The sequence below is a fragment of the Stenella coeruleoalba genome (assembly GCF_951394435.1).
Source record: "Stenella coeruleoalba genome assembly, chromosome: 6".
In the NCBI taxonomy this organism is placed as follows: domain Eukaryota; kingdom Metazoa; phylum Chordata; class Mammalia; order Artiodactyla; family Delphinidae; genus Stenella; species Stenella coeruleoalba.
This window is the reverse complement of record NC_137151.1, coordinates 68631501-68644198: the sequence shown is the minus strand read 5'-3', so window position 1 is coordinate 68644198 and position 12698 is coordinate 68631501. Positions and strand designations below refer to the sequence as shown.

Sequence of the window (12698 nt, the reverse complement as noted above, 5' to 3'; positions counted from 1 at the left end):
CAGAAGGGCACATAATCCCTTTCCTTTCCATCTCAGAGGGAAGAACATCTCTGTTCACACTGTAGTTGGCTAACTGACCTCTTACTTTGTAGATGATCGTGCTACAAAATCGCCTTTCATCACTACCTTAATCAGTAACAACAAACTTATCGTTCAGCATCACTAGGAACTATTGGTTCAATCAACTTGATGATCAATCCAAATTTCTTGGGATCCTGATATCTTAGCTTAAAAGAATAATAATGCTGTTGTCACTATTGTTTTGGGTTATGTAATATGCTTCCACCACAGGACTCAGATAAAGGATGCCTATAGACAACATTTTCTCACCTATCCCTGAGGAAGTGAGGGCATGAGATGGGCAGAAGGCAAACAGTAGTGCGTGGGATTAGTAAAAGAGGGAAAGAAGGGAAGAATACACCTGCATGTCCCCAACTCTGTTCCATGGAGGACTACTGTTCCATGAGATGTTAATCAGTATACTATGTACAGTTTTTTCCCTATAATTTATTATAAAACTAGTATCAATAGTCTGGGGCTTGTGGGCATTATGGACATTTTGGCATGGGAGGACTGAGTGGATTGCTGATCATCTTTCATGTCTATAATAATTCTGGAATCACTAATAGAGTTTAATTATACATCAATGGTAAAAGGCATGACTGGTCAGTAATTTGGATTTTCTATTGCTCTCTCCAGTATAAGAAACCCTGACTAATATGTTTTTGAAACTAAAAAACAAACAAATGTGTTATGAATTCTGAGAGTGCTATAGGAAGTCAATCTCCACATTGATGGACAGGTGACATTCACTCTCAGCTAACTGCTATAGTCATGAGTGTTACCTATTAGATAATCATCATCTGTCTTATGCATTTTGTCCTAAAATTTCAATAACTTGTGGTATTATTTAACGTTTCTGTATATTAAACATTTAAACCTCAATGAGCTGCCGACGGTGTTCCATCATTACACTGTATTTTAAAGAGTGCTCCTTGATTAGATAAATTCAGGGGGTGTTGGTGTCCTGAGCAGAGCACTGGGTTTAGCGTCTGAAGATCAGGTTTTAACCTTGGTGCAACCATTCACCAGCTGTGTGACATCAGAGGCTCAGTTTCATCTGTAAACTGGGGACAATATCTCTCTGAGAGTGATGTGAGAGCTAAAGGAAGTAGCGAATGGGAAGTTATCTGCATATTTATTTGAGTGAGCGAAAAAAAAAACCCCAGCAAAGTGGTATTCAAAACTTAAACCCTTGCACGAGAAAAACAAACTTACAAATTAAGTATGACTCTTGGTTCAGCAAATTACATCTAGAACTTAGTCAATTATTAGATAAGGACTTGGAGCTATCGAAACTGAATGGTAAATATTCTAAAAGAGTTGAGTTAGATAATTTTGCAACTATATTCCAGATCACATGGGAGCTAACTGGAGGAAGAAAACTCTTTGCATCCCTTGGGCATTACCTTCTCAAGGACAGCTTTAACACAAACAAAAGAATATGATATCCTTCTCTTATAGAAACAACAGAGGGTCTATTTCCTAATGCCTGCCTGTACTAAAGCCATGACCCAGGGAGATGCCAGCCAGGTTCACCTCCTGCCAAGGATCACCACTTAAGGATACACTGTGCCCCAATCTAGTGGAATGCAGAAAGTAGGGGACCCACCGAAGGAAAAGCTATGGCCCCAGGGACTCTGAAGGAGCCAGGCCTTCTTAGCAAGGGGCCTAATCTACTACTTGACTTAGACATGGGGATTTTGAAACTAGGACCCTTGGAGATTTAAAAGTCAATTGAGTCACCTCAGTCCATCTACTACTATAGAGGCAGCTAATGTGAAGTCTCAAGGTGGGCGTAATAGGATTATGGCTCTTCAGCACAAGGGGCAGCCCTGCTGTTCCTGCTACTTGACATCAGCCGCAAATAGCACGGACCCTCCTAGAAGCTTGGCTAAAGGAGAAAAGGGTCGCCAAGTCTCATTCTCAACTCCATGGAGTGGGCTGTTATGGAGGGAGAAGAAAAACTCAGCCGGGAAAAGAAAGGGTTAGAATTTAGCTCTAAAATCTTGACAGATTCAGAGTTGGAATTTGGGGAGCAGATATCTATGAGTTTAGGAAGAGTTTTCACATAATATCAACATGAAATCCACACTGATCAAGGTTTACAGATTAAAAAAATAAATGCTGCCTTTAGGATCTATAAATCCCATTATATTAAAGATCACTGAATTTCATCCAAGAGTTAAAACAGATGATGATGAAATCTGTCAGACCCTCAATGCAGCATACTGAAAATTTGACAGTGTGTCAAGGCTGCCCTTTGAGCCACTTAGTTAGTCTTAGGACCTGCACCAAAGTGTGGGAGAAGACAGGTAAAGATGGCAACTTTCAGGCTATTTTCGAAACCCACTCAACTTCCCACTGCCCCACACTACTGAGCACGGCCTGAAGCTCTCCTCCCCCAGGCCACTGCCCTCCTCGATCTCTCCCTGGTCTTCCAGACATTTCTTCTCAGTGTCCTTTATGAGCTGTTGTTTTTTTGTTCACCTCTAGAATTGTGCTGTGCCCCCCAGGCTCTGCCACCTTCAGCTCTGTTCTCACTTCGTTCCACCTTCTCTCCGTGGGAAAAGTCCCCAACTTTCATCTATACGATGCTGAGACCTCAATCTTTATCTCCAAACAGATTTCTCTCTTGAGCTCCAACAGCTTCCTGGCCATCAATTCCCAGACAACCCACAAGTGTCACAAGCTCAGTCTGTCCAGAAGTGCTCCCTCATCATCATATAAGGCTCTCTTAAAGCAGGTCTCAACTGACTTTCCTAGACTCATCTCTCTTTCCTCTCTTCACACCTTCCCTCATGGCTGTCTACGTTCTTTGCTCCAGGGATAACCAGACATCTCCCTGGTCCTCAGACACGTGAAGCTGTTTCTCGCCTCCAAGACTCTTCACGTGCTCCTCTCTTTGCCTGGGATTTTTAATTTTTTCCTGCTTCAAGCCCAGCTCAGATGTCCTCTCGCCTAGGTAAAACTGGTTCTCCAAAACTTATTCTTCCATGGCACATGATCCAACTGCCGTGGCAATTACAACATACTGTGAAGGATGTTATTTGCTTAAAAATCCATGATTTTACACTGCTCTTCTCAAGAGAAGCAGCATCTGGTAGTGCAAAGGGTGCTAAGCTAACAACAGAAACGGGATTTGAGGTCGAAAACAGGAACTTCCTAGGTGCCCAACTGGTCTAATGCCTTGTCCCTACATCTGTAAAGATAGGGATAATAAACCGGATTGCTGTAAAGATTAAACGAGTTAATATACACGAAGCATTCATACATTGGAAATATGGTACACATGCAGGATGGCGTTATTAAGGGGGAGGGTGTTCAATCCATCTCATCAGATGAATGCATGCACGAGTTCTCACGACTCATGCGGAAGTCAAGGTCTGCCCAGGGGAGATGGCAGCAGTGCCAAGGACCAGTTCCTGTTCTGTGGCCTGAAGGACATAGGGGCTTACGCTCTGTTATCCTTCCCACTGAAGGTCCATTAGGACAAGGTGTCCATGACACAACTCACTTTAGGTACAGCACACATAAGTGTCATGGTAAGTAGTTAATTATTAACGGAGGGAGGAGACAGGATGAAAATGTTGGATCTTACCTGTTATTCCAAATCCCGTTCAAAGATAGAAAAGACAGATTTTTCTGTAGGATTATACATGTGTTCATCCAGTTTTAAGAAGTTACCATTTTAGACCAGCTGAACTTATTCAGTCTAACTAAGTCCAGATCCGTGGGGGCCTGGACAGAGATGACCATGAAAGGCCAAGCAGCACCTGTTGGGTAGGACCCTTTTTATGGTCAGAATTTTGTCTGCCATGCTAAAGGTCTGATAGGAAAGATATTTAAAAATCCAAAACAGCACTGAAAATCAGTAACCTCACCACGACAAACCATAACATAGCACTCTCCGTGGACATGAGAGTTTCAGGAATTCTTGGGTGACAGGAAGCAGATAGGGATAGAATGGCTAAGATGTGTCTGGAGGCAGACACAGCTCTGGACTCACGGAAGAGACCATCACAGGAGGGAGACAGCCCTGCTGGTAAGACAAGGGCAGGAGAGGGTCCCAGGGCTCATCAAAATACTGCTCCACTCAGGACAGGGGGCCGCTGGGCCCCTCTCCCACTCTACGCGCTGAGCGGCAGCCTGCCCCAGGGTTCACTGCCAGGCTACAGCTCGAGACCTGCTCCAGAGGAGCCTGAGAAGGAAGCAGAGGCCTGGGCCCTCCTGCCAGACACAGAGGACGGAAAGCAGTGGCAGCTCTCCCAGGAGGGACTTCCCGGGAAGGGCTCTGTTCTGGGAGAGCCTCCTTCGTTTGGCAACTAGCAGGAAGACGGTAGTGGCTTCACCCTGCCTGCCCCCCTCACGCCTCTGATAAAGCAAGGCCGGTCCGGAAGCATGGCCCCCGCTGCCTTCACAGGGGTGGGAGTGTGGATGGCCAACCTGCAGAGACCCACGTGGAACTTATTCTACCCCTGGACCTCCGTTCCTCAATAACCAAAACGAAGAAATACAGACTTCCACAGGGCTTGCTGGATGCCCTGGAGAAGCCCGGGACAACCATTTGAAACAGAACGGAACAAAGCCTAGAAACGGTTTAGTCTGCGAGTCCTAAAAAACATCCCGAATAAAAGGGAAAAAAGGAAAAAAACAAAACAAAAACGAGTCTGTGGTCTACAGTGGTCAGTGTCATCACAGGGCAGGCCACTGTCCCTGGGCGATCCACCCAGGTCGGAACCAACTTTTTGGTCCTGTCTACAGCACATGTTTTAACAAGGTGAGAGAAGTCAGGACTGCAGGGCGTGAAGAGACTCGCTTTAGAAAATGAGCATATTCACAGTTAACAAAGCGGCAAAAGCGTTCGGGAGAGGTGCGCCACGAGCTGTTTCCGTGGACGTGCTGTTAGGCCAGATGGAGTGAAAGTCGGTGTGGCCAGCCTGCGTCCACCGAATCAAATGGGAGCCCCTCCCCCACCCCAGTGGACTCTGTGGCCGCAGTGACAGAAGAAGCCCAGCCAGGCCGCAGCCGCCCGCTCAGAGCCGCTGTGCCATCTAGTGTCTCAGAAGAGACTCACCTCTCTGCTCTGGAAACAGACGAAAGCTCTCTCCTCTCCATGTACCCCACCCCCCGGAAGAGCGTCCGACACCACATCTAACATGGAGCCTTCCCTACCACGATCACTGAACAAAAGCGGGCTCGTCGTGGCAAACAGTGGCATTAAGTACCTCTCATGCTTTGGTCTTTGTGGGGCGGACAGAGAGAAAACTGGAGAAGAGATCCTGCAGATCAGCCCCCAGCCTGTTCCAACAGTAATGAAAGGGGCCCAAGGACTGAAGGCAATTTGGCTTTCAAGAGTCAAGGGAACACTGTGCCCCGCGCGGGAGGAGGGAACTCCCAACGCACCTTCACAGAGGACATGCGAGGCTGGGGAAGTGAATTGACTCTCCCGGCTGCTCTGAGTGGCAGCCGGTGAATGTACCTGGTCTTTACTCGTCCTTCTCCAGATGTCACAGGGAGAGGTATTAGGCATCCCTGCTTCTTTACAAATCTGCGTGGTGCCACATTGATGTGGATGTGTTGGATCCTGCTGTGGAAAGGCCTAGTTTCTGCAGGGGATGCATTCCGGCAGCAATGCCTTAGTTACAGACAAGATAATAAACGGGGATGGAGGGAGAGGCATTTTATACATTAAAGGATGGGAGGACTCAGGTGATATTGGAAGCTGCTGGTAAATACAGTTTTATCAAGGAATTTATCAAGGTCAGAGACAGAGCAACTCAGTTACTGGAACGTGGATAAAATGAGGGATTCGTCCAGGCACGAAGCATGCACACTGGCATGGCCAGTGGTAACCTAGGCAGGTGAAAAGACCCAGTTCTTCGAGAACTGTCGCCTAGTAGACGTATTCCCTGGTGCATGGGGAAAATACCCAGAAAAGTCAATGTTATAAATATCTAAGCAAGACCTGATCACGCGTCAAAATAAAGGAAACGCTTTATTCTTTTTTTCTTGGGGGTGGAATGCTTCATTTTGGTGGCAACACTTCACCTCAACCCACCTGACTCTCCTGCTTTCAAGTCATTTCTCAAGCGTGGATCATTTCCCAACACTCTTCAGATCTTGAGATCTCACCTCACCCCCCTTCCCTTAAAGGAAAATTTGGTGTGGTTTTCCACCCCCTTGTCTAAAAAACCAGCACAACATGTTTGTTTCTTTCTCTTTTCACCTCCCAGGACCCTTGCTTCCTAACAGTTAGCAGTTAAGGGTTTGAGTCATTCCAGGAGCTTGGTGACTTGCCATTTAAGGTGTCCTGCCCAGCTCTGTCTGCTCGCTTCCCTGCCACACCACCGCCCCTCACCTTACCTTTAACCCAGAAAAGGACATCTTATCAGATACAATTAGGCATTTTCTAGTTCTGATAGCAAAGCCTGTGCACACGGGGATTCTTCCCTTCTTCGTGAAGTTGGAAATGAATACAGTTTACAACTGCAGTTAAGGGTAAAAGCTTCATGAATATTTGAGAGAAATGAAGTCATCCCCAACAGGACATGGGGTAAGGGTTCTGTGATTCAGGGCCTCTGAGGGCTAAGTGTTTTGGGGACAGTGTGATTTGAGGTTTTTCATGTTTAGAAACCGAGTATGCCAGAAATTCTCCCAGCAGAAGTGTTTACTATAAGGGCACGATAGAAGTGTACCATTAAACCTTTTAAAAGGTACAACTATAAATATTTCCCTTTAAAACACTTAAGCAGCAACTTGAGAAAAACAAACAAATTTGGATAGAAGCAGATAGTATAGCAACCTGCCTTTGTGTATAAGACATACATGTCAGATAGAAAATGCAAATGTTTTTTGAGCAGATGCTATGTGGATATATTATTTTTCCTTATAAAAATTAATTCTTCATGAATCAGGGACAGATAGATTATCCATATTTCTTTGGACTCCACTGCTTGTTCAGTAAAGCCACCAGAGAGGAAGAAGTTTAGGCAATCTATTAGAGAGGAAAGATTATTATCCATGAAAGAAGTGAATGAAACTGGATTTGGAGTAAGCAGACTTGGGCTCAGTTCCTGGTTCAGCCACATATACTACTGTGTGATGTTAAAGAAGACACTCGCCATCTACTAAGCTCAATTTCTCCATCTGTAAATTGTGGATAATAACATTAGTCCTACTCAGTTCATAGTTATTCTGAGGTTCAAAGAGGTGATATACGTGAGGTCACTATATAAAACGTATAGCGTGACTCATTTTTAGTTGTTAAGTTTTGTTTGTGATCCTGGCTAGTGTGTTGATATAATTTTTTTCTACAGTACATGTGTACCTCATCCAGGTCTATACAGTAATAACTTAATGAGATGAGACTACTCTGCAATAATTATTTTAGAATCAGATTTCCATGACATCTTCCCTCAGTAATGCTCAAAGAACAAAGCCAAGAGACCATTTTGAAGCCTTTTTGGCCTGGGATAGGTGGTAGACCACAGAACAGAACACAGGATCCAGAGTCAGAAAGACCTGGACCAAATCCTGAGTCCACGACTTTCAGGATGAACACAGGCAAGTGACTTAACCTAAGCTTCACTTTCCTAATCCGTAAAATACGGATAATATTAATAACTACCTCATGGTTCTGCTGAAAGAATTGAATTAGACAACTGTTGAACACAGTGCCTAGCACACGTGTGTTCAATAAATGTTGGCTGCGATTAAATACTACTGCATTTGTTTTTCCATTCACAGTCCCTTTGTGAAACTGGGAGAGAGTAAGCAGGTATTAAATTTATAGTTTAAGAGATCTGTAATCTGGAGATGTTGGGGGACTTACTGGTAACTTGGTAATACTAGAATCCGGGGCTCTTGTGCTTAATATTACTTTCACTTTATTTAGCAGACTCTTAGGTCAAATGCATGTATCTCAAATGCTGTCATTAAATTCTTAAAATAAAATTAATTGTAATCTCATAAAACTCAATATCTGGCGTTCTATCTTTAGTCTCAGCCCCTCCAATTCATTCTCTACAGATAGCAGAGAAACCTACCTACTGCGAAGCTGGCCATGCCACATCTCCCTTTAAACCAGTCAACGGTGCCCCAAATGGCTATAAACAAGGAACACAGAAGCAGACCTTCTTCAATCTGACCTCAGCCTAACTCTCCAGCCACATTTACCAGCACTCCTGGTCTGGGCACTCCTTCGCTTCCCTGCTGGAACTTTCTTGACACCTTTCTAGCCACAACCCCACTCCTGCACCTCTGCCAGGCTAGGAATTCTTTCTTTGTTCTGGGAAGAAGAGCACTAGAATATTATTTTCTGCTGCCCTTAAGAAGAAAGGGCTTGAGAATCAACCTAAACATCCAACCATGAGAAACTGAATGCACTGAGGAACATTCAGAGGATAGACTACTATGCACCTATTAAAAATACCACCTTTAAAAAATACTTAAGGTTAAAAGAGAATGCCATGACATATTATTAAGTGTAAAAAGTTAGGGATTGAAAAATAACCAGAGGGATAGGCACCAAAACGTTAATAATAATTATCTCTGGACGATGTGATTGGCAGGTGTTATTTATTCTTCTTTGACTCTTTTCAGTAGTTCAAATTTTCTAAACGAGGAACAGATTGACTTTAACAGTAAAAAGTCATACAAATCTTGAGGCAATCCAATAATGATTCCTAAACTGTAAACGGCAGCTACACCCATCTTTCTGTCTCCCAGATCTGAATCCTAATGGCAGCAATCCAATGGCTGGGTTCCCGGGCATGTAAACATGAGGCATAAGTGGTAAATTGCTTTCCTAGGGGAGAGGCAAATCTAAACTCAAGGAACGAACGGCCCACTTACTGCAATCATTTCTTCTGGTAAGTTCCACAAGCTTACACTTAGGGCACAGAAATCTTTCCAGGAAAAACAAAGGCAAAGTTGGTCACGCAGTGAAGAAAAAGAATCACAATAAAATCTCTCTTTTTTTTTTTTTTTAATTTCATAAAGATTAGGTCTTTCAGTCATGCTTCTCTTTTCATCTGATTTGCATCTGAGGATGGACTTCATAACTCTGAACATTCTCTTGGCATATCTCAACAGAAATCAAACCCCTAGGCACCACTCATTTTAGGCTTGCTAATCTGGGTTCCCCTGAGGAAACACATCTCCCCGTAACTATCAGGATTTCAAATTTCACACCCTCCAAAACAGCTTGGACAGGTAAAGACCCTACTAAAAAGCAGGCTCGGGCTTCCCTGGTGGTGCAGTGGTTGAGAGTCCGCCTGCCGATGCAGGGGACGTGGGTTCGTGCCCCCGTCCGGGAAGAGCCCACATGCCGTGGAGCGGCTGGGCCCGTGAGCCATGGCCACTGAGCCTGCGCGTCCGGAGCCTGTGCTCCGCAACGGGAGAGGCCACAACAGCGAGAGGCCCGCGTACCGCAAAAAAAAGAAAAAAAAAAAAAAAAAAAAAGAGCCGGTTTTGCTAACGAAAACACATAGCCTCTCAAGTGCCCTCTAGAGCAAGTGTGTGGAACAGAGGGTGGAGGCTGTCTTAATGTAGCCAATTGACTGATAAACAACCCTCCTTCCCCCTTCTGGTATTTTCTCGTATCACTTGATTATCTTAAATTGTTTCCTTTCAATCTTATGCCCCATAGGATATGTTAGAAAACATTACTTGATCACATGAAATAAATGAACTCAAGCTTATGAGTTTCTGACCCATTTGGAAGACTCCATAACCTACCAACAACTCTCTTATGTGTTTATATATATATTTTTTTAATTTCATTTTTTCCCCCCCTTCTGCTCAGGCCCAACTGTCTTAAGCTTCTAGGCTTTTAGGGAATTTCAAAATTGCAGACAGACCTAGAATTAGATTTGGGAAATGGCATCTCCTTCATTTCCCTCCCGCCTTTAGGCTGGTTTCTGATAGATCATTCTAAACAGTGCAGCACTAGGTCTCACTTTACTTGGAAGGAGAAGTTGGGAGGCTTGTATGGCAAGGGCCTTCTCTGTCTCCTTGAAGTCTCTTTTTATCCAGATGGCCTCAAGTTCATAACATCCTGCTTACCTGCTCATTCCACATCTCTTTGCCCATGGCCCCTCTCCAAAGTACCTGCTCAAAGGTAGCCAGAGTCCATGTTTCTGCTGGTAAGGGTCTCCACTGTATCTATTTGCTGTAGGGTAACCTCTTGTTTTTAGACTTTTAAACAAAGCAAAATCAAAACAATAAGCTCCAAGAGCTCATTTTAGGTCTGATGGCCCTGTCTGGAAGCTGCAGCAACAGCACCATCGAACTGCCACTGTTCTATAGCACTTGCCCCCAAATGCCATCCAGGTCTGCACCTGTAAAGCCGGGATGGGCATTGTGAGCCACTCTGCCTGCCGCCACATAAAAAGCTAATTTCGCATTCAGAATGTATGTTTTTTCTTCAATACCAATAGCAACAAGAGTGTGCCAAAAAATTTCCCCTGAAGCTCTATTCTGTTTTTTAAACTGCAGAACATTCTTTCATAGTCTGACAGTTAAAATGCTGCAGTTAATGTAATAAACAGAGAATTTTTCTAAGTAGCCTGTCAAAACAAGTGACACTTTTTTTTTTGCTAGTGAGTCTCAGATTCAGAACAATAGGAAGTACCTTTCAAAGCAACATCTTCATTATACAATCAAATTCTCAAAGTAATCTTCTCATCAAAGAATATTGTGTTATTTCTTTCTCAGTAATTATCAGAGTTCTGCAACCTCTCTGGTAGTGGTGACTATTATAAAATGCAGCTGTGCTGAGTTTCTATACTGGGGGGGTCTTGCCCCGGTCAATATGGAACCAATGCATCTCACGCCTCCATATTTCTTAATGACTTGGCAGTTTGGGCAGTAAAAAGTCAACATTTACAGAACCTGTGAACATGCCCTCACGTTCCCAGGAGCAAAGTGCTCGGCCGCTTTCTTCAAGGACAGCAGTGATACCATCAATTCTTGATAATCTCAGCTTATTTTCTTTCCACTTAAGTAAAGTAGAAGCTCCAAAGGTTATTATCAGATCAAAAAAATGGTGTTTTGTGTGTGTGTGTGTGTGTGTGTGTGTGTGTGTGTGTATAGTTTGAAAGTCTGTCTCATAGAATTAGATTCCTTCTTTTTCACTTTTCCATTTCTTAGGGGCTGTCATTCCAATAGAAAGGAAATCTAAGAGTACGAAGTCAAAAGAATTACCAGCCCAGTTCCAACATTTGAGGTTGCATAAAACCTGAAAAGATGGGAAGATCCCAAGGGCGCCCCAAATGATGTACCTCGGGATACGGGTGAAACCTGTACTTTAGCAGCCAGTGATAGGTTAAAAAAGTCCAAACGTTGGAATGTAATTTTCTCTGAAGAATCTTTGGGCTGCCAAGGATCATGCGATTCAATGCTGTATGGAAGAAAAGAGAAGCACAAGTACAGGCTCCTATTTCTAAGGGTAACTCATGAACCCAGCTCTTAGGCTCTTGTGAGGGTGAATCAAACAATTAGCACAAACATCCCTTGCGTGGTGCTTTGCACACAACCAGCACTCAATATATGTTTGTTGCATCTGAATCTAATTTGGGAGTGCCTATCCCATTGGATTAGCAACTCTCCAAAGGCATGAACCATTTTGCTATTTTTTAAAAACATCTTTGGTAGATGCTCAAAAATGTTTGTGAATTGAATGGCATTTCTGTCTCCCTTGAAGCAAGGGAGAGCTGAGGGAACATCAGAGCTGGGGCTAAATGTTCATTTATTCATTCATTCACTAAGCAAAGGTTTACTGACGGTCAGCTTGGTGTAATGCACAGAGCTAGGGATACGGCCTTTTCTAATTTCCACAACAAGTTCAATTTCCCTCTCCATATTACATTCTATCAACATACACTACATTTTCCTTTGTAGCATGTAGTGCAGTGGTGATTAAATGATTACTTGCATAACTAGTTGTTTACAGTCTGTCTTCTGTCCCAGACAGAAAGCTCCAGGAAGGAGGTGCAACCCTCTAGTTCAATGCTGCAGCCTTTGCAACTAACATAGTATCTAGGACAAAATAGATGTTCAATAAATATTGGTTAAATGACTAAATGAATGAATGAATGAAGTAAAATGAGCTATGTCTTTGCCTTTAAGAAACTCGCAGTTTCCAATAATGTTTCTCAACAGGGGCATTCTTTTCAGGGCAGCTTGTTTTGGAGGGTTCTAGGTACTGGTGTGCGTTCAGCATCCCACATTTCCTGATGCCCCTAGGGGCTGTCCCCATCTGATTCAGAACCACTGTGTGATGTGGGCTTGAATGAAGATGGCAGCAAGAAGAGCAAGAAGGGATGAAGTCAGCAAATGATGAGGTAAACGAAGGACAGTAAGACACGGGGGTGTGGGGAAGAGAGAGGGGAAGCAGTCTGACAGGAAGGAGGACACGGTTTAGAGTGGGGGCCTTCATCGGAGTTCCCCAAGGCCTGGGGATTCTCCCGTCGCTCCCCAACCCCTGTGGTCCTTCAGGGCAGAGAAAACATAAATTCCTGGGCAGTTTTCTTGACTACGACGCATGAAGGTCAGTGAAGCTCTGGGTTTTCTGTTTGATATTTTGGATTTTCCAGCAACAGTTTTGTTTGAAGAAAGCGTTTTGAGGTTAAAGG

At 43.9% G+C, this 12698-nt stretch overlaps 1 protein-coding gene across 8 annotated transcripts in view; it reads right to left on the bottom strand.

The window, feature by feature from the left end:
- RAPGEF4 (Rap guanine nucleotide exchange factor 4) overlaps window positions 1-12698 on the bottom strand; it is a 318083-nt gene that overhangs the window by 66020 nt on the left and 239365 nt on the right. The gene's annotated exons all lie outside the window — the stretch shown is intronic.